Consider the following 21239-nt stretch of genomic DNA (forward strand, 5'->3'; position numbering starts at 1 on the left):
CCCCCCTCCCTCTACTCTTGCTCAAACGAGTCACAGTGGTTCTCATTTCAGGGCCCTTGTACTTGTTAGTGCCTCTGTTCAGAAGTGGCTTTCTCACGATCTATACATGGTCCACTCCTTATTGTTGTTTAGGTCTTACCTCAAACATCACATTTATAAAAAGGACTTCCTTAGCCAGGCACGATGGCGCACACCTGTAATTATGGTACTTGGGAGGATCACGGGATCTAAGTCAGCACATGGTAACTTAGTGATACTCTTTTTCAAAATTAAAAGGTAAAAAAGGGCTAGGTACCCGCCCCCCAAAAAAAAAAAGCCTTACTTAACTCTATCGTAGCATCGCACAGGCCCACAAGTCACTCTGTCACTAAACCTAATTTTTTGGGGGTACTGAGGATTTGTTATAGTTAGATATAAAATGTCCCCTAAAGAGCTCATTCATTAATATTCAGGGTTGATATAGTTAAGTCATGAGAGTTTTAATCTCAGCAGTAGATAAATCCATTCCAATCTGGTGGTGGCCTGAGCTGGTAGGGTGTGGCTGGAGAAGGTAGATCCCTGGGACTGCGGCCTTGGGATTATATATGGTATCTCTTTCCCTCACTCTCTGCTTCCAGCCTCCATGATGTAAGGGCAAAGCCTTGTGCTCCGCCTCTCCCCACTGCCTACTACTATGCCCTGAGACCCACAGTCCTCAGCCTCACATAGTCTGAACTCAAAATCTCAAAATCATGAGCAAATAAATCTTCCTTCCTCTAAATTGTATGGCCAATTCTTGGATTATAGCAGAATATGAATGCAAAGACAGAAGTGAACCCCCAAACCCTACCCCCTAATTTTAACCCTTTTTTTTTTTTTTGCAGGTCTGGGTATGGAACCCAGGGGCATTCAACCTCTGTGCTACACCCCCTGACCAATTTTTTTTTATTCTTTATTTTGAAACAGGGTCTCACTGAGTTGCAGAGGGCCTCACTAAGTAGCTGAGGCTGGAGGCAAACTGCAATCCTCCGGTCTCAGCCTCCCAAATGCTGTGATCACAAGCGTGCGCCACCACACGCGGCTAGCCCTTTTTATTTTGAAACAGGGTCTCACTAAGTTGTGGAGGGTCTTGCTAAAATGCTGAGGCTGGAGGCATCAAACCTGAAATCTTCCTTTCTCAACCTACCAAGCACTGGGATTATAAGCATGTACCACCATGCCCAGCACTTATCTACTTCTTCTTTTAGCATTTGTCACTTTATGAAAACCATCCAACCTTTCACCTTTATGAATGATCCTGTAGGTTACATTACTTATACTGAAATGTATGTTTCCCACACCTGTCAACTCAGGTACAATGATTTTATGTTTTTCTTATAGTTGCATTTTTATCTTTGGCATCTAATAGGTGCTCAATAAATATGTGTTAAATGTAAAATAAATGGAAATATTTTTATTATCTGCAGACCTAAATCTCATTTCTCACAGCCAGGTTTTTCATCATATTGTATTAATTATGTATGTGTATATATCATGAGATTACAAAGTCATGAAACTGATTTTCTTATATAATCCTTAAATTATTCTGAATATGATTCTGAACATATATATACACATTCATCCAATAAAGTGCATAAAATGTAAAATAGATCTTCTAGAGATTAATAATATGCCTAATATATGTACTGAGAACTCTAATCTATTTGAATAATGATGGAAGAGAAAACTTCCTGACTTTGTTATACTTTTCACAATACTCTGAAGCACAGTAAAAGACATAAAAATCCAGAGATACCACTTAAATCTTTAACACTTGTGCTTTGAAAATTTTATTTGTCTAAAGAGGAACCAATCAAAATGGAATTTCCCTTGAGTTTTTGGACAACCTGGGATATAACTATTTCAATGACAGGTACCCTCTTACCTGCCAATTTCAACCTCTCACTACTACCATGTGGGGAGGCACACTGTCAGAATTCACAAGGACTTCCCTGTCTCTCACATCAAAGAAATGGCCAATAGAGCAAATGTCACTGCTGCAAAGATGGAATTTAATCAAACTGCCCGAAGCCATTTGCATCTGTCTGCTATACCTGGTGACCTTCCCAGACACATAGGACCCAGAAATTGCTCTCAGACACTATCACTGACCCTGGATGAAGGGAGATTATGTTTCTCAGTCACAGTTACGCTCAATCATGAGATCACACATCTGAAGAATTTAAGCTTTCTTGCTGCCTCTCATATGCTTAGTTATGTCAGAGTGGACAAGGGATAGGGCACTATTCTGGTAGTTAATAAATTAAGAATAGGTGTTAATCAATTAAGAAGTTTAATTCCCATCTGAGTGGCATAGGATGCTTTGTTCAGAGCCTTCCCCAATCATAAATATCTTCTCAGAACAAATATATATATATATATATATATAGATAGATAGATAGATAGATATAGATATTTTTTTGCGGTACTGGGGATGGAAGCCAGGGGCTTTCTACTTCCATGCTAAACCCCAGCCCTATTTTTTATTCTTTATTTTGAAACAGGGTCTCACTGAGTTGCAGAGGGCCTCACTAAGTAGCTGAGGATGTCCGCGAACTGCGATCCTCCGGTTTCAGCCTCCCAAATACTGGATTACAAGCGTGCGCCACCACGCCCAGCTCTCAGAACAATTATATAAAATCATCCCATAAAATTGTATAAATTCAATCCTATAAAATTATTAAAAGTTCAAAACCAAAAATCTGTGTGTGTGCACGCGCGCATGTGTGTGTGTGTGTGTGTGTGTGTGTGTGTGTGTGTGTGTGTGTGTGGTCTTGGGGATGGACCCCAAGGGTGTTCTACCTCTGAGCTATACCCATATCCTTTTTATCTTTTATTTTGAAACAGGAGTATGCTAAGTTAGTACACACTGGCCTTCAAACTGCAATCTTCCTGTCTCAGCCTTCCAAATAGTAGGATTAGAGACATGTGCCACTGTACACAGCTCAACAATAGAAATCTTTTTTTTTCAGTACTGGGGATGGAGCCCAGGGACATTCTATCTCTGAGTTACACCCCCAGCCATATATTTTATTCTTTATTTTGAAACAGGGTCTCACTGAGTTGCAAAGGGCCTCACTAAGTAGCTGAGGCTGTCTGCAAGCCATGATCCTCCTGTCTAGGCCTCCCAAATGCTGGGATTACAAGCGTGCGCCACCACACCCGGCAACGATGGAAATCTTATCCCAGGGCCAGAAAAATGCACTTAAATGCAACTGAGTGTGTGTACACAGGTGAAAAGGATAGGGTTCTTGAACCCTTATTTGACCCAAATGTTTTCCTAGTATATTTACTTCATCGGGTAAAAGCTTTCCCTACAAGAAGTACATTCTGAAAAAACTCTCTTCCCTATGTACGGAGTTGGTTAGAAATGCCCTCAAGTGAGATAAAATTATACACACCGCTGTGTTTGCTACAGATTCAATCAACAGGGAGAGAGGGAATGTAAATACTACTCAGCTAATGTTCCCTATAGGAGGAGCATTAACAGATCATCTGAAAAACGGAGACTGGTGGAAATATACTGAACCCAAGGTTACCTCAACATCAAGAGACTTTTGCCCTACTGGGAAATAAGTGTTGTTTAAACCACTGACATCAACTTCTATTTTATAACTTATAGACATTACAAAGTGTTTTGTTTTGTTGTTTTGCTAGGCATGAAGAAGAGCAATCTAGTATTATCCATCATGAAATCCTGATAGCTCTACCTTCAGCATAGATGTTAAATGTGGCCATTTCTCACCACCTCCACGACATCTTTCCTAGTCCAAGCTGCTCTCATCCCTAGCTTGGATAACTGTAATAGTCTCCTTACTAATGTTTCTGGTGCTGGCCTTGCCCTCTCTTCTCAATCAAATCCCAACACCATAACCAGAGAGATCCTATTAAAATAGAAGTTAGTGTAAGTCAAGCCAGATGTGATGGTGTACACCTGTAATCCCAGTAATTGGGAGGCTGAGACAGTAGATCACAGGCTCAAGGCCAGCTTCAGCAACTTAGCAAGACCTACCTCAAAAAAATAAAGGGGTGTACCTCAGAGGTAGAATGCTCCTGAGTTCAATCCATAGTACTGAAAAAGAAAAAAGATCAAGTAATTCATTTACTCAAATAGTCCTCCCAAGCTAATTCTCATCTCATACAGAGTAAAAGCCAAATACCTATAGAAAGCAGCAAGCCTAGACTTTTTTTCCCTTTTTATTCTGTAGTACCAAGGGGCTTTTTACCTCTGAGCTATACCTCTAGCCCTCATTTTTTAATTTTTTATTTTGAAACAGGGTTTTGCTAGGTTTCTTACAATCTCGCTATTTTGCTGAGATTGGCCTCAAAGCTGTAATCCTTTTATCTCAGCCTTCTAAATACTGGGATTGCAACTCACTGGCATTCTACCTCTGAGCTACACCCCCAGCCCTATTCATTTTATTCTTTACTTTGAAACAGGGTCTCATTAAGATGTGGAGGGTCTCACTAAGTAGCTGAGGCTGGCCATAAACCTGCAATCCTTCTGTTTAAGCCTCTCAAGTACTGGGATTACAAGTGCACACCACCATGCACACAGGCCTGGATTTTAACTCATTTTATTTCTAGGGTCTTTCTCTCTGTCAATTTCCCCCAAATTTTGAACTTTGAGGCTTGTATTCAGTTAGTTCCAATTTTTGGTTGTCCTCTCTTCCCAAAACAGCCCTATACATCCTTTTTCTCTATGGTGTTATAGAGCCCTATTGAGCCCTACCACCTAGGCGAGCCTATTCCTGACCTAACCTGCACCCCCCCACACACACACACCCTCTATATCTGAACATCACAGACCTAATGTATCCATCAGCATCCTTGCAGATATAATCTTAAAGACTTACCATGTAATTGAGTTGAAAGATTTATTAAGGTTTTAAGTTCAGTCCATGTGAGGCTGGAGACTGGATCTCAGGGCATGGCAGCAAGAGGCAGAGGGAAAGCACACGGACTATGCTCTTTATATCATGGAGGCTAGAACTGAGAGAGAAAGCAGGAAAAGAAGAAACTCTTTATATAATCCAAGACCATACCCCCAAGAACCCACCTCCAGCCATACCTACTGACCTACTGAGTACCACCCAGGTAAATCCATTACAATGGATTTATCCACTGCTGTAATTACAACCCTGATGACTCAATTACATTAGCTCTAAACATTAAGTGAGCTCTTCAGGGAACAATTTGATATCTAACTATAATATCCATCATGTATCTATTTGTCCATTCGTGAAGTATCCAAGGGTCACCTACTATGTGCCTGGCATTTGGAATGGGAATGAACTCTACCCTCAATCAGAATGCTCACAGTTTACTGAAATACAGAAGATTGTTTGTAGACTGACAGAAGGTGCCAGTGGAGAGGAATTTTAGAGATCAGAGCTGTGATCTCTCTGAGGTGACAGCTAGCTGATGTGCTAAAAATCTTCCCTCACAGATTAAAGATGTGCATTTTTAACAGAAACCTTCTAGCGAAAATGACTAAGCCTTGGCTCGGAAGAGTGATGCTAATGGCAGCAACTCCACGTTCTGTATCAAGCTGATAGGTTTGATATATTAGGAAAGGGATTCTTTAAGAAGATTCTCAATTAACATTGGATAGATCATTGCTCATTCTGACTACACAAAGGACATGTTCTTAAAGATGGTCATTATAAAGGCAATGTGTCTAGGGGCTAGTAAACAAGGCAAGTATCTGGCTTCAAGGTTACCTATGATGGACCTGTGTGTATTTGTTTCAGGAAAAGTGTAGTCCAGAGCTTATCCTAACCCATGCAACAATAAGCCAGAACATAATATGTCAAATCACTATGGAAATTATAAGACAAAAATTCCAGGAACACAAGGTGGGCATGATAACACAAGCCTGTAATTGCAGCACACAAGAGACTGAGACAGGAGGATCATGGGTTTGAAGCCAGACTCAGCAAGTTAGTGAGAGCCTTTTTAAAAATAAAAAATAAAAAGAGATGAGGGTATAGTTTGAAAGTAGAATGCCTCTGGGTTTGATCCCTCATACTGCAACAAAAAATAAAGTCTGGGAGAACACATATGTGCCCAATTTGACTCAAATCATAAAATTCTGATAGTAAATAGTGATAGAAATGGGAAATTGAGATTATAAAGCTACACTGAAACAGTCCAGGATTAATGATGGTAGCTACCAAAAAGATTTCTAAATACATATGTTTTTCTTTTTTCTGAATGTTTCAATAAGTACTTTTAAAAAATAATTACTGTGGAGTATGATGATATATGCCTTTAATCCTGGTGACTTGGGAGGTTGAGACAGGAGGAGGAGTTTTAAGGCCAGCATGCAGTAACTTGGTGAGGCCTGGTTTCAAAATAATATAAGATAAAATCAAGCTAGTGGTAAACTTCATAGGTAGAATGTCCCTGGGTTCAATCCTCAGTACAAGAACAAAAAAGAAAAGAAAAGAAAACTTAGGTCCATATGAAAACATACACATGAATTTATATAGCAGTTTTATTCATAATAGTCAAAATTAGAAACAATCCACATATCTTTCAATAGGTTAATAATGGTAATATATCCACCGAACAATTCCACTGCCCTCCTCCATACTCCTCCTGCTTTCCCACTAGAGTCAAACCTTCCCTCCTTCTCATCCTTGAGAACCATAGAGATATTTACTGTATGTAAATTTCTTTGTAGTGCTGGAGATTAAACCCAGGGGCATTTTATCTTCAAGCTACACCCATAGCATTTATTTATTTATTTATTTATTTATTTATTTATTTATTTATTTATTAGAGTACTGGGGATGGAACCCAGGGGCATTCTACCTCCAAGCTAAACCTCCAGCCTATTTTTATTCTTTATTTTGAAACATTCTCACTGAGTTGTAAAGGGCCTAAGCAGTAACTGAGGCTGTCCACCAACTGAGGTGATCCTCCTGCCTCAGCCTCCCAAATGCTGGGATTACAAGTGTGCGCCACCACACCCGGTTTATTTTTTACTTTGAAACAGGGTTTCACTAAGTTTCCGAGAGCCTCACTAAATTTCTAAGGCTGGATTAGAACCTGTAATCCTCCTATCTCAGCCCCCAAAGTGCTTGGATTACAGGCATGCACCCCCACACCTAGCTGTATGAAAATTTTTAAGATTTCAGCTGGAATAGAGCATGGTGGTATACAACTCTAATCCCAGTACTTTAGAGGATGATAAAGGAAAATGTCATGCTCAATGCCAGCCTCTGCAATTTAGTAAGACCCTCAACAACTTAGTGAGAATCTGTTTCAAAATAAAAAATAAAGGCCATATTGCCACCGGCGGCAACAGCAGAGAATTCACCGAATCCAGTACAGCTACATCTGCGTACTCAAGAACAGTGAGTCAAATTGCGGGCCACAGAGGAGAAATCCCAGTACTGTACTCCCTGGGACTTGACCCAGTGGGGGAGGGGCGGTGGCAGAGATATCACACCATAGGAGAACGTGCAACCTGGCACCCCCCACAGTCTAAAGCAGCCTCTATCGACTCTCTGGGTCGGAGACTCTGTGATACAACCCAGTAAAGGAGTAGTGGGGTCTGAGATACTACTGACTCGAGATCCAGAACACCTTAAGTGAAGTCATAGTGACCCAAGGGAAGAACCCAGAGAAGGCACAAACTTCCGAAATCATGGGAAAGAGGAATAATACTGGAGCAATGAATGCCCACAACCCCACAACATCAGAACCGGATAAAACTGAAAATCAGAGATTTCTAGAAGATCAAATAAGGAAAATAACTGTAGAAATAATAGAGGTGCTTCGAAAAGAACTCAGAGAGAGCCAAAAAGAGATAAAGGATGCAATTAATGAAGTAAAGGCCTCAATTCAAAGCACAAACAACCAATTAGACCACATGGAGAACAGAATCTCCCTCTTAGAAGATGATCATTCCAAAAATGAACACATAGTTTCTAATCTAGGAAAAAATATCCGACAGCAGGAATCTGATATTGAAGAAATATGGGTCCATTTTAAGAGAGCTAACCTAAGAATAATTGGAATAGAGGAGGGAAAAGAAAGTGAAACCAAAGGGATCAACAATCTCTTCAAGGAAGTAATAGCAGAAAATTTTCCAAATATACAGCAAGAGGTCAATACACAGATCCAGGAAACTTATAGAACTCCCTTTAGACAGGATCGGAGAAGAGGATCCCCACGCCACATAATTGTCAAAATGACCAATGTGGAAGCCAAGCAGAGAATCTTAAAGGCAACAAAAACAAAGGGCCAAGTGACATTCAGAGGCAAGCCAATTAGAATCACTCCAGACTTCCCAAACCAAGTCATGAGAGCCAGAAGGGCTTGGAGTAACATATTCCAAACTCTGAAACAAAACAACTTCCAGCCAAAAATTTCCTACCCAGCAAAACTTTCTATCAAATTAGATGGAGAAATAAGAAGCTTCCATGACAAACAGAAACTGAAGGAATTTTTGTCTTCAAAACCAGCACTAGAGAAAATATTCAAAGAGATTAACTACAAAGAAGAAATAGGTAACACACACCAGAACCAGAGAAACAAGAGTTTCCATCCAACAGACAATTAAGATTGGTTATCTGTGGAGATTCATTACTTATGTTAGTCTTTTACCTATCTCTAAATGGTATTGTTTACCTTTATTGTTGTTAATTTTTAGGATTTCTAGTTGGAATATTAATATACCTTCAGATATAGCATTTGGAAATATTTTATCCCATTCTATTAGTAACTGTTAACTCTGTTTACATTGTCTTTGGATATACAATATTTTTTTATTTTTTAGGGAGTTTGTATACTCTTCTGTTGCCTGTGCCATTGAAATCATATCCAAGAAATCACTGCCAATTTCAGTGTTGTGAGGTTTTATGACCCAGATTTTCTCCTAAAAGTTTATAGTCTTAAGATTTATATGTAGGTCTTTTATCTATTTTGAGTTAATATTTGTATATGGGATTAGGTAAGGGTCCAACTTTATTCTTTTCCATGTAATTATTATGTTTCAACAATATTTAGTTAAAATATTATTATTTCTACCACCAAATGTTCGTGGAAACCTTGTCAAAAATAACTTGACAATATAGGGAAGAATTTAGCTCTAGGCTTTTATTTAACTCCAATGGTTTATATATCTGCCTTTAGAATAGTACTACACTGTTTCAATTATTGTAGCTTTATATGGTTTGAAATCAGAAAATATATATCTTCTAGCTTTGTTCTTTTTCAAGATCGTTTTGGATATCTAGAGTCCATATTCCATATTAGGATAGAGTTTTTTTCTGAAAAATAAATATATAAATATATGATAGTTTCACCTAAAAAAATAGAAAAAAATATTCTCTGGTAAGAAAGAAAGTAAAAAGAAATATTGAAATGTTATCTTTAAGTCATCAAAAGCTTGGTATCAGACAAATGAAACTGTTATGTGAGATTATCATTTTTGATTTTGGATATATTGCTATAATACTAGATGTCAACCACTAAGCCAAGCATGGGAGGGAGGGATGGGGAGAGAATGGGGTGGGGATCGGGTGGGGGCTGACTGGGCGATGTGTGCATGTATGTCTACAAAAGTTTGTATCCCACTATGATGTATGAATACAGTGCACCAATAAAAAAAAAGAATAAATGTTTAGACATAGGGAGACAAATACCACGTGATCTCACTCATACCTGAAATTTTACTGTTTCAAAATAAAAGGAAAATATGGCTGGGAAAAAAAATAAATAAATAAAATAAAAAGGAGCAAAGCATGGTGGCACACACCTATAATTCCAGTACTTGGGAGGCCAAGACAGGAGGATTGTAAATTTCAAACCAGCCTCACCAACTTAGTGAGGCCCTCAAAAATTTAGCAAGACTTTGTTTCAAAATAAAAAATAAAATTAGACTGATGTGTAGCTCAGAGGTAGAATGTCCCTGGGTTCAATCCCCAGTACCATGAAATTAAGTACAGAAGTAAACAAACAAACAAACAAATAATTAATTAAATTAATTAAATAAGGAAAAGGGCTGGGGGTATAGCAAGGAGGTAGAATGTCCCTGGGTTCCATACTGAGTACCCCCACCAAAAATATCTGTCAACCAAAATATTGGAGCAAGGGAGTTAGACTATAGCTAAACTTTGGGGGGGGAAACAAGATTTTGACTATTATAATAAAAGGCCAAAGATAAAAAATGTACACAAACAATGCACAATGAGACTTTGTTTCTCATTGAGATATCATTTAGGGGCTCGAAATCTATGTGATTTGTGTACTAAGACTGAAAAGTAAGTAAATATATTTGCAGATAATAGGGACCAGGTTTCTTAGCATCTGAGAATAAAAGTACAAATAAGAAAAGGAAAAATACTAAAATGAACCCTGTGGTATTGGGTTGGAGTCATAGGTATTAAGATGCAATGGTGGATTTTCTTTTTCCTTCATGTAATCCAGAATGATAGAAAGAAATACAGATATTTGTCTGCATAAGTTAGGATGTACATAGATTTCCTTGCTAAATCAACACAGTGGGGCTAGAATGGTGAAGCAATAGTAAGCACAACCAAGACATAGGTCATTGACTCTCCAATTGAAAAAAAAGGGCTAGTTTCTTCCAAGACCAGAGCAGAAAAAACAGAAAACTTTACTAGATATAAACAGACTGACAGAACCAAATACAATAATAGTGGATAATTTTAATATATTTCTCTCAGTAATAGAGAAGTCAAAAAATCAATAAACTGCCGGGTGTGGTGGCGCACGCTTTTAATCCTGGCATTTGGGAGGCTGAGACCTGGAGGATCACGGTTCACGGACAGCCTCAGCTACTTAGTGAGGCCCTCTGCAACTCAGTAAGACCTGGTTTCAAAATAAAGAGTGTAGCTTGGAGGTCAAATGCCCGTGGGTTCCATCCCCAGACCCGCAAAAAAAATCAATAAACATATTTCATATTTAAACCTTACTATATCAATTGGACCTAACAGATAGATATACATCCACAGAATGTTTTACCCAACAACTGCCCTGGTTTAGATATTGAATGTCCCTTGAAGAGCTCATTTTATTAATGGTGAAAGTTGATATAATTAAGTCATGAGGATTATAGTTTCATCAGTAGATAAATTCATTATAATGGATTTGCTGGGTGGTAACCTAGGCAAATGGGATATGGCTGGAGAAAGTGGGTCCCTGGAGATGTAGCCTTAGAAACTGTACTTGTGTCTTTCAATTCCCTTGCTTGTGCTCTTGCTTCTCTAAGATGTGAGAACAGAGCCTTGCTCTCTCCCTCTCTCTGTTTCCCATCACCATGCTCTGCACTCTGCAGAGCCGGCCTGAAATGAACTGAATCTCTGAAATCTCCAGAACTGTGAGCAAATAAATCTTCCTTCCTCTAAGTTGTGCAAGGTCAGGTTGGGTGTCATCAGTGAGAATGCTAACTGAAACAACAACTGCATTCACTTTCTTTTTAGCCAACCATGAAATATTCCCCCAAATTGATCCTATTATAGGCCATAAAGCAAGTCTAAAAAAACACCCACTAAAAATTAAAAAATCTCTTGCATTTTTCAGGTCACAACTGAATGAAATTAGGAATAAACAACAAGAACCAGGCATGATGGCACACACCTGTAATCCCAACACTTAAGAAGCTGAGACAGGAGCATCACAAGTTCTTGGCCAGCATGGCATAACTCTTGGTAAGACCAAGTTTCAAAATATTAAAGTGCTGAGGGTATAGCTTGAAAGTAGAATTCCCCTGGTTCAATCCCTAGTATCACAAAAAGAAAATAAACAGTAAGAGAATCTATAGGAACTATACAAATACATGGAGATTAAGCAATACACTTTTTTGGTAATGGGGGTTGAGTTCTACCTCAGAATTATACCTCCAACTCTTTTTATTTTTTTATGTTGAAAGAGGGTTTCACTAAATCACTGAGGCAGGCCTTGGATCTGCTATCCATCTGTCACAGCCTCCCAAGAACTGGGATCACAGGTGTATACCACCACACCCAGAAGTAACCATTGATAAAATAAAGGGGTAAATTTAAAAATACTTAGAATCAAATGAAAACGAAAACAACATACCAGAATCTCTGGAATATAGCAAAGATAGTGCTAAGAGGGAACTTTAAAGTATGATTACCTACATTAAAAAAACAAAGAAATCTCACATAAAACAACCTAATGATGCATTTTAAAGCATTAGAAAAATAAGAAAAAATCCTAAAACTAGTAGAAAAAAGAAATAATAAAGATTAGAGCTAAAGTTAATAAAATAAAAACTAAAAGAACTATATAAAGGATTAATGAAGCAAAGAATGGGTACTTTGGAAAAATAAATAGGATTGAAAACCCTAGGCCAAACTAACCTAAAGTACAGAGAGAAGATACAAGTTAACAAAATTATAAACAAAAATGGGGATATTGCAACAGATATAACTGAAATAAAATTTAGTTTTTTGTTTTTGTTGTTGTTGTTTTGTTTTTGTTTTTTTGGTGGTGCTGGGGTTCCTGGAAGCCCTTCTAAACCTCTGGGCTATACTCCCAGACCTATTTTATACTTTTTTACTTTTGGAAACAGGGTCTCTTAAGCCAGCGCAGCTGGCATCGAACCTGCATGATCCTCCTGTCTCCGCCTTCCAAGCGTGGGGATTACAAGCCAGAGCCACACCCGGCCTTAGTTTTTATTTTAAAACTGGAGGACATTATGCTAAGTGAGATTAGTCAGTCACAAAAAAATAAGAAATTGGATGCTTTCCCTAATATGTGAAAGCTAGGGGGAAATGGGTAACAGGAGGAACTCTAGAGGAAGAAGGAGATCCTATAGAGGAGCAAATAAGGTGACTTAACTTAGGAGATGGGAGGGAGGAAGAGGGAAACTCTCTAAAGCACATGATGTATGTACTTAAACAAACATATCAATCACTAAGCCAAGCATGGGTAGGAGGGATGGGGAGGGAATGGGGTGGGGACCGGGTATGGGCTAATTGAGTGGTATATGCATATATATATATGTCTCCACAAGTCTTTTATCCCATTAAAATGTATGACTACAATGCACCAATAAAAAATCAAAAAGAAAAAAAAAATAAAACAGGGTTTTGCGAGGTTGATGAGGGTCTCACAACTTGCTGAAGCTGTCCTCGAACCCGCAATCATCCTCCCATCTCAGCCTCCCAAGGACTGGAATTACAGGCATGCACTACCATGCTTGGGATTGGGCAATATTTCAAAAACTTATATTCCAATATATTGGAAATTCTAAAAAAAATGAACACATTTCCTAGACAGGACCTACCAAAATTAAACGAAAAGAAGATAAAAATAAACAAATCAGCTGGGCATGGTGGCACACACTTGTAATCCCCGCGTTTGGGAGGCAGAGACAGGAGGATTGCACAGGTTCGAAGCCAGCCTCACTAGCTTAAGAGAACCTGTTTCCAAATAAAAATATAAAATCAGTCTGGGAGTGTAACCCGGAGGTAGAAGGATTTCCAGGAACCCCAGTACCACCAAAAAAAAAAAAAAAAAACCAACAACAGTTACTGAAACTAAAGCAGGAATAAAAATCCTCCCAACAAAAAAAGAACCCAGAACCTGACATATTCATAGATAATTTTTACCGGTTGTTTGTTTGTGGTATTGAGCATTGAACTTGGAGGCTATCTAGCTCTGAGCTACACCCCCAGCCCTTATATTTTTTTTATTTTGAAACAGGGTCTCACTAAGTTGCTGAAACTGGCCTGGAACCTGTGATCCTTCTGTTTCAGCCTCCCAAATACTGGCATTATAAGCATGTACCAATGATGTATGGGTAATTTTATCAAATCTTTAAAGAAGAACTAATGACAATACTCAGTGCTTCCCAAATTATTTCATGAAATTCAAAGAGGAAATTTTTCCAACCTCATTTTAGGAAGGCTAGATAACCCTGTTACCAAAACCAGATAACAGCTGAGTATAGTGTTGCACGCCTGTAATTCTAGTACTTGGGAAACTAACAGAGGAGGATTACAGGTTTGAGGCCATCACATGATAACTTAGTGAAATCCTCATTGAAAAATTTAAAAAAAAGTTATAATGGCTGGGGTAAAGCCAGGCGTGGTGGCACACACTTGTAATCCCAGCATTCATGAGGTGGAGACCAGAGGATCACGGTTCACGGACAGTCTCAGCTACTTAGCAAGGCCCTTCGCAACTCAGTGAGACCCTGTTTCAAAAATAAAAAGACAAGCCAGGCGTGGTGGCGCATGCTTGTAATCCCCACGCTTGGGAGGCTGAGACAGGAGGATCACGCAGGTTCAAAGCCAGCCTCAGCTACTTAGTGAGGCTCTCAGCAACTTAGTGAGACCCTGTTCCCAAATAAAATAGAATATAGGTCTGGGAGTATAGCCCGGAGGTAGAGAGCCCCTGGGTTCCATCCCCAGTACCACCAAAAATAAATAAACTAAGTTAAATTAATTTAAAAAATTAAAAGACTAAAAACTAGGGCTAGGAGTGTAGCTCAGAGGTACAACGCCCCTGGGTTCCATCCCTGGTACCACAAAAAATAAAAAATAATAAAATAAATAAAATAAAATGGCTGGGGGTGTAACACAGAGGTAGACTGCCCTTAGGTTCAAACCTCAGTGACACATTTTTTAAAAAAGCTTCCATAAATTACTATTTGTTTCTACCTAAAAATATACATTTGGAAAAAGATAAAAAGAATTTAACATATATCCTTAATCTATTAAATTATGAAACTCTACATTTTTCTTCCAGCAGTCTTATAAATTCACTGAGGAATTAAACTCTAAAATATATATAAACCATCAGGTAAACTTATTTCCCAACAGTGAAATCAGGGAGTCAATTAGTTATTAACAACACTAGGCTTACATTAAACAATAATATCTAAAATGACCATAGAACTCAATAAATATTCTAAAAGTACATAAACTAAATATTCTTACCTATAATTTAGTGGTTCCTATTAATAATTTTTTTAAATATGGCATAGGGCATTTTAAAAACTGTTATTTGAGGCAGGCATGGTGGTGCACACTTGTAATCCCAGTACTTGAGAGGCTGAGACAGGAGGATGACAGGTCCGTGGCCAGCCTCAGCTTCTTAGTGAGGCCCTTCACAATGTAGTAAGACCCTGTTTCAAAATAAAGAACAAAAAAATAGGGCTTCAGTGTAGCTCAGAGTTGTAATGCCCCTGGTTTAACTCCCAGCATCACAATTAATAAATAAACAAACAAACTCTTATTTGGCCGGCCCACTGTCATACATCATTAATCCCAGTATTTGGGAGGCCGACACAGGAAAGATCGCAGGTTCAAGACCAACTCAGCAACTTAGTGAGATCCTGTCTGAAAATGAAAAATAAAAAGGCTGAGGTATAGCTCAGAGGTAGAATGCACTTAGATTCAGTCTCCAGGGTTTCAGTCAGCATCCTTACTGCTATACCATAATAAACCTGACCACACAATTTAGAAGAGTATTTATTTTTTATTCATAGTTCTGGGGAGCTCAGGGCCTGCTGATGGGAAACAGAAATGGAGGGAACAAGGCTCTGCTTTCACATCATGGAGGCTAGAAACAAGGAGCAAACAAGAGGATTCAAACATATAAGCACAGGCTCTAAGGCCACACCCCTAAAGGACCACCTTCTCCAGCTACAATCCATATGCCTAGGTTACCACCCAGTAAATTCATTAAATTAAATTTATCCACTGATGAGATTACAATGCTCATCACTTAATTACACCAACTCAAAACATTAATAGCTGAGCTCTTCAGGGGACATTCTATATCCAAACCATAAAACCCAGTAAGAAAAAAATAATAAGCTGGGTCTGGTGTTGCACGCCTGTAATTCCAGTACTTGAGAAGCTGAGACAGAAAGATAACAGGTTCAAGACTAGCCTCAGCCACTTAGCACTTAGCATGGCTCTCAGCAACTCAGAGAGACCCTGTTTCCAAATAAAAAATAAAATAGAGCTGGGGAGGTTTAGCTTGGATGTAGAATGCTCCTGGGTTCAATCCCAATCATCAAGAAGAAAGGAAGGAAAAAGTGAAGAAAGAAAGAGAGAAAGAGATGAAGTAAGGAAGGAAAACAGATACTTCAATGAAGGAAAACTACAGAAAAATATAATTGATGACCAAAAATTCTCAATATTAGCAAATCAAAATCAAATACACATTTAAAAAATTATATATCAGCTGGGCATGGTGGCGCACGCTTGTAATCCCCGCGCTTGGGAGGCTGAGACAGGAGGATCGCATGGGTTCGAAGCCAGCCTCAGCTACTGAGTGAGGCTCTCAGCAACTTAGTGAGACCCTGTTTCCAAATAAAGTAGAAAATAGGTCTGAGAATATAGCCCAGAGGTAGAAAAGCCCCTGGATTCCACCCCCAGTACCACCAAAAAAAAAAAAAGATTATATATCATGATCAAGTTGGTTTTATACCAGGGATGCAAGTATGATTCAAAACATGCAAATTAATAAATGTAATATAACACATATTAATATTAACCAAGGACAAAAATCACAGTATTAAGCCTGGTATGGTGTCATAAAACTAATTCCAGCACTTAAGAAACTGAGACAAGAGCCGGGCGTGGTGGCGCATGCTTGTAATTCCAGTGCTTGGGAGGCTGAGACAGGAGAAACAGTTCGAAGCCAGCCTCAGCTACTTAGTGAGGCTCTCAGCAACTTAGTGAGACCCTGTTTCCAAATAAAATATAAAAAAGGTCCGGGAGTACAGCCCGGAGGTAGAAAGCCTCTGGGTTCCACCCCCAGTACCACACAAACACACACAAAAAAGGAACTGAGACAAGAGGATCACAGGTTCAAGGACAGTCTCAACAATTACCAAGGCCTTTAGCAACTTAATATACTATTTCAAAATAAAAAAAGAAAGGCTGGGAGATATAACTGGAAGGTAGAATGCCCTTGAGTTCAATCTACAGTACAAAAAAAAACACATGATTATCTCAAGATGCCTTTCACAATCAAAACTAAAAACTCTAAAAAGAAATTAGGGATAAAAGGAACTTACCTCAACATCCTAAAAGCTACATATAACTTAACCAAAAGCCATTATCATACTGAATGGCGAAAACTCAAAAGAATTTCCTCTAAAATCAGGAGTAAGAGAAGAATATACATTCTTACCACCCCTATGGAATATAGTACCTAAGTTTTTATTTTATTTTATTTTATTTTATTTTGGTACTGGGGATTGAACCCAAGAGCATTCTACCTCTGAGCTACACTCCAAGCCTTTTTTTTTTGCCATACTGGGGATGGAACCCAGAGGTATTCTAACCCCGAGCTACACCCCCAGTCGTATTTTTTGTCTTTTTTATTTTATGAAACAGGGTCTCACTGAGTTGCAAGGACCTCGCTAAGTAGCTGAGGCTGTTCACGTCCAGCGATCCTCCAGTCTCCACCTCCCAAATGCTGGGATTACAGGTGTGCGTGACCATGCCTGGCGATCCTTTTTTTGTTATTGTTTTGTTTTTTGCAGTACTACGGATGGAACCCCGGGACATTCTACCTCCAAGTGATACCTCCAGTCCTATCTTTTATTCTTTATTTTTATTTTTATTTATTTATTTTATTTTTGGTGGTACTGGGGTTCCTGGAAGCCCTTCTACCTCTGGGCTACGCTCCCAGACCTATTTTATATTTCTTTTATTTGGAAACAGGGTCTCTTAAGCCAGCACGGCTGGCTTCGAACCTGCGCGATCCTCCTGTCTCCACCTCCCAAGCGCGGGGATTACAAGCGTGCACCACCACGCCTGGCATTTATTCTTTATTTTGAAACAGGGTCTCACTAAGTTAGTTATCCCAGAACTTTTTATTATTTTATTTTGAATCAGGGTCTGCTATGTTGCTGAGGGTCTTACTAAATATCTGAGGCTGGTCTCTAACCTGTAATCCTCCTGTCTTGGCCTCCCAAATACTGGATTATAGGTATGTACTCTAATGTGGCACTTAGTACTTGAAATGAGCCATTAGGTAACTGAAGGAAATAAAAATGATACAAATAAGTAAAGAAGAAGTCAAATTACCCCTATTTGCTGACCATATAATCCTATATATAGAAAATTCTAAAAGTTTCACCTGAAGACTTCTAGACCTAATAAACAAATTCAGCAAAGGAGAATATAAAATCAATATATAAAAATCAATAGCTTTTTTTTGGTGGTGGTACACCTATTTTTTTATTTGGAAACAGGGTCTCTTAAGCCAGCACTGCTGGCTTCGAACCTGTGCAATCCTCCTGTCTCCGCCTCCCAAGCGTGGGGATTACAAGCATGCACCACCATGCCCTGCAAAATCAATAGCTTTTCTATATATCAAAAATGAACGCACTGAGAAGAAAATCAGCCAAAGATATCTGTTCACAGTAAGTTCAAAAAATAAAATATTAGCCAGGCATGGTGGCTCACACATTTAATCCCAGTACTTGGGAGACTGGAGACTTGCAGGTTTAAGGACAACCTCAGCAAATAGTGAAACTCTCATTAACCTAGTGAGATGTTTCAAATTAAAAATAAAATAGGTCTAGGAGTGTATCTTGGAGGTAGAATGCCCCTGAGTTCAATCCCCAGTGCCACAAAAAATAAAATAAAATAAAAAATAAAATAAAATACCTAGGAATAAATCTAAAAAAGGTGAAAGACCTCCAAAAGGACAATTACAAACCAATGAAAAAAGAAATTAAAGAAAACACTAGTGGTAGAAATATCTCCCATGTTCATGGATACACCCAGATAATATCATTAAAATGGCTATACTACCAATAGCAATATACAGATTTAATGCAATATACATCAAAATATCAATAGTATTCTTCACACAACTAGAAAAAGTAGTCCTAAAATTCATACAGAGGGCTGGGCATGGTACCACATGCTTGTAATCTATAATGCCAGTACTTGGGAGGCTGAGACAAGAGGATCACAGGTAGGTTCGAGGTACGCCTCAACAACTTAGTGAGGATCTCAGCAACTTGGTGAGACCCTGTCTCCAAGTAAAAACTGAAATAGGTCTGGGGGGATAGCCCAGAGGTAGAAGGCCCCTGGGTTCCATCCCCAGTACCACAAAAAACTCATATGGAGGAACAAAAAACTCAGAATAGCCAAATCAATCTGAGCAAAAAGTAATTGCTGGAAGTATTGTGATACCCATCACTATATCTGATTTCAAATTATACTATTGAACCATATTAACAAAAACAGCATGGTACTAGAATAAAAACAGACATGTAGACCAATGGAATAGAATAGAAAACATAGAGACAATCCCACACAACTATGGTCATCTGATTCTTGACAAAGGTACCAAAACCAAACATTGGAGAAAAGACAGCCTCTTTAACAAGTGGTGCTGGGAAAACTGAATATCATTATACACAAGAATGAAACTATATCCCTATCTCTCACCCTGAACAAATGTCAACTCAAAATGCCCTGGTATAAGACCATAAAGTATATATACATCTTTTAGAAAAAATAGGGCAAACACTTTAACAGTTAGATAGATGGAGGCAAACTTCCTGAATATACCCCCTATAGGTCAGGAAATAAAAGAACCAATTAATGGGATAGCATTAAATTAAAAAGCTTCTGCATAGCAAGGGAAACAAGAGAGAGAGAAGAGAAAACAACAATGATCAAGAATACAATTAACACCGGGATTGGTGGCACACGCTTGTAATCCCCGCGCTTGGGAGGCTGAGACAGGAGGATCTCACAAGTTCGAAGCCAGCCTCAGCTACTTAGTGAGACTCTCAGTACCTTAGTGAGACCCTGTTTCCAAATAAAATATAAAATAGGTCTGGGGGTATAGCCCAGAGGTAGAAAGCCTCTGGGTTCTACCCCCAGTACCACCAAAAAAAATACAATTAACAACAAAAAGTACACAAACAACAATAAATGCTAGCCAGGATGTGGAGAAAAGGGAACCTTTATGCACTCCTGGTGGGAATGTAGATTAGTACAACCACTACGGAAATAGGTATGGGCATTCCTCAAAAACTAAAAATGGGATTACAATAGGATCCAGCTGTAGCACTCTTTGGTATACAAAAAAAAATGAAGTCAGTATATTTTAGAGATTTACACATACACACATTTATTGCAGCACAATTAACAATAGTCAAATTATGAAATCAGTCTAGGTGTCCACCAACAAATGAATGAATTAAAAACTATCACACACGCGTGCGCGAGTACACACACACACACACACACACACACACACACAGTGGAGTTTTATTTGTAGGAAAATGGATGGAACTGGAGACCATAATTTTGAACAACATAAGCCAGAACCAGAGAGCAAGGGTATGTTTTCTTTCATACAGGGAAGCTAGAAGGAAAAAACAAACAAAAAAAGAATATTAGAAGGGAGACCAATAGGATAAAGGAGAGGATATGAAGAAGGAGAAGAAATAATTGGGGAGGTATTTGGAAATAAAATTGATCCAATTATGATTTATGTATTCACAAATATGACACAATGAAATCTACCAGTCTCTGTACAATTAATATTCACCAATTAAAAAATAAAGCCGAGCATGGTGGCACACGCTTGTAATCCCTGCACTTGGGAGGCAGAGACAGGAGGATCACACAGGTTCAAAGCCAGCCGCTAATGGCGTAAGAGATCCTGTTTCCAAATTTTAAAAAGTATAAAATAGGTCTGGGAGTGTAGTCCAGAAGTAGAAGGGTTTCTAGGAACCCCAGGACCACCAAAAATAAATAAATAAATAAATAAATAAATAAATAAACAAACAAACAAACAAGCAAATAGCCAGGAGGTTGAGACAGGAAAACTACAGGTCTGAGCTAGAGCACAGTAAAAAAAAAATAATAATAAAGTAATTAACCCTAAAAAAACATAAAATAGGGCTGCACGGGTAGCTCAGAGGTAGAACAACCCTGGGTTCAGTTCCCAATAAAACAAAAAGAATACCACTAATCCTCACAGCAACTGTGTGATGGTGCTAGTATTATCCTCGTCATTAACAGAGGAAGAGATTATTCTCTATTGAGATGAAATAAGTAGCCCAAGTTCAACAACTAAAGCGATACAGGATTTATACCCAGACAATCAAGGACTAATAACCACAGTCTTAATTTCTATGCTATTGCACCTCCTCATGAAGGCTAGTTGTTTGAGAGCACCCATTCTGAAATAACTAAGAATTGAGAACTATATTGGGG

This window comes from Muscardinus avellanarius (assembly GCF_963383645.1).
Source record: "Muscardinus avellanarius genome assembly, chromosome: X".
NCBI lineage: Eukaryota > Metazoa > Chordata > Mammalia > Rodentia > Gliridae > Muscardinus > Muscardinus avellanarius.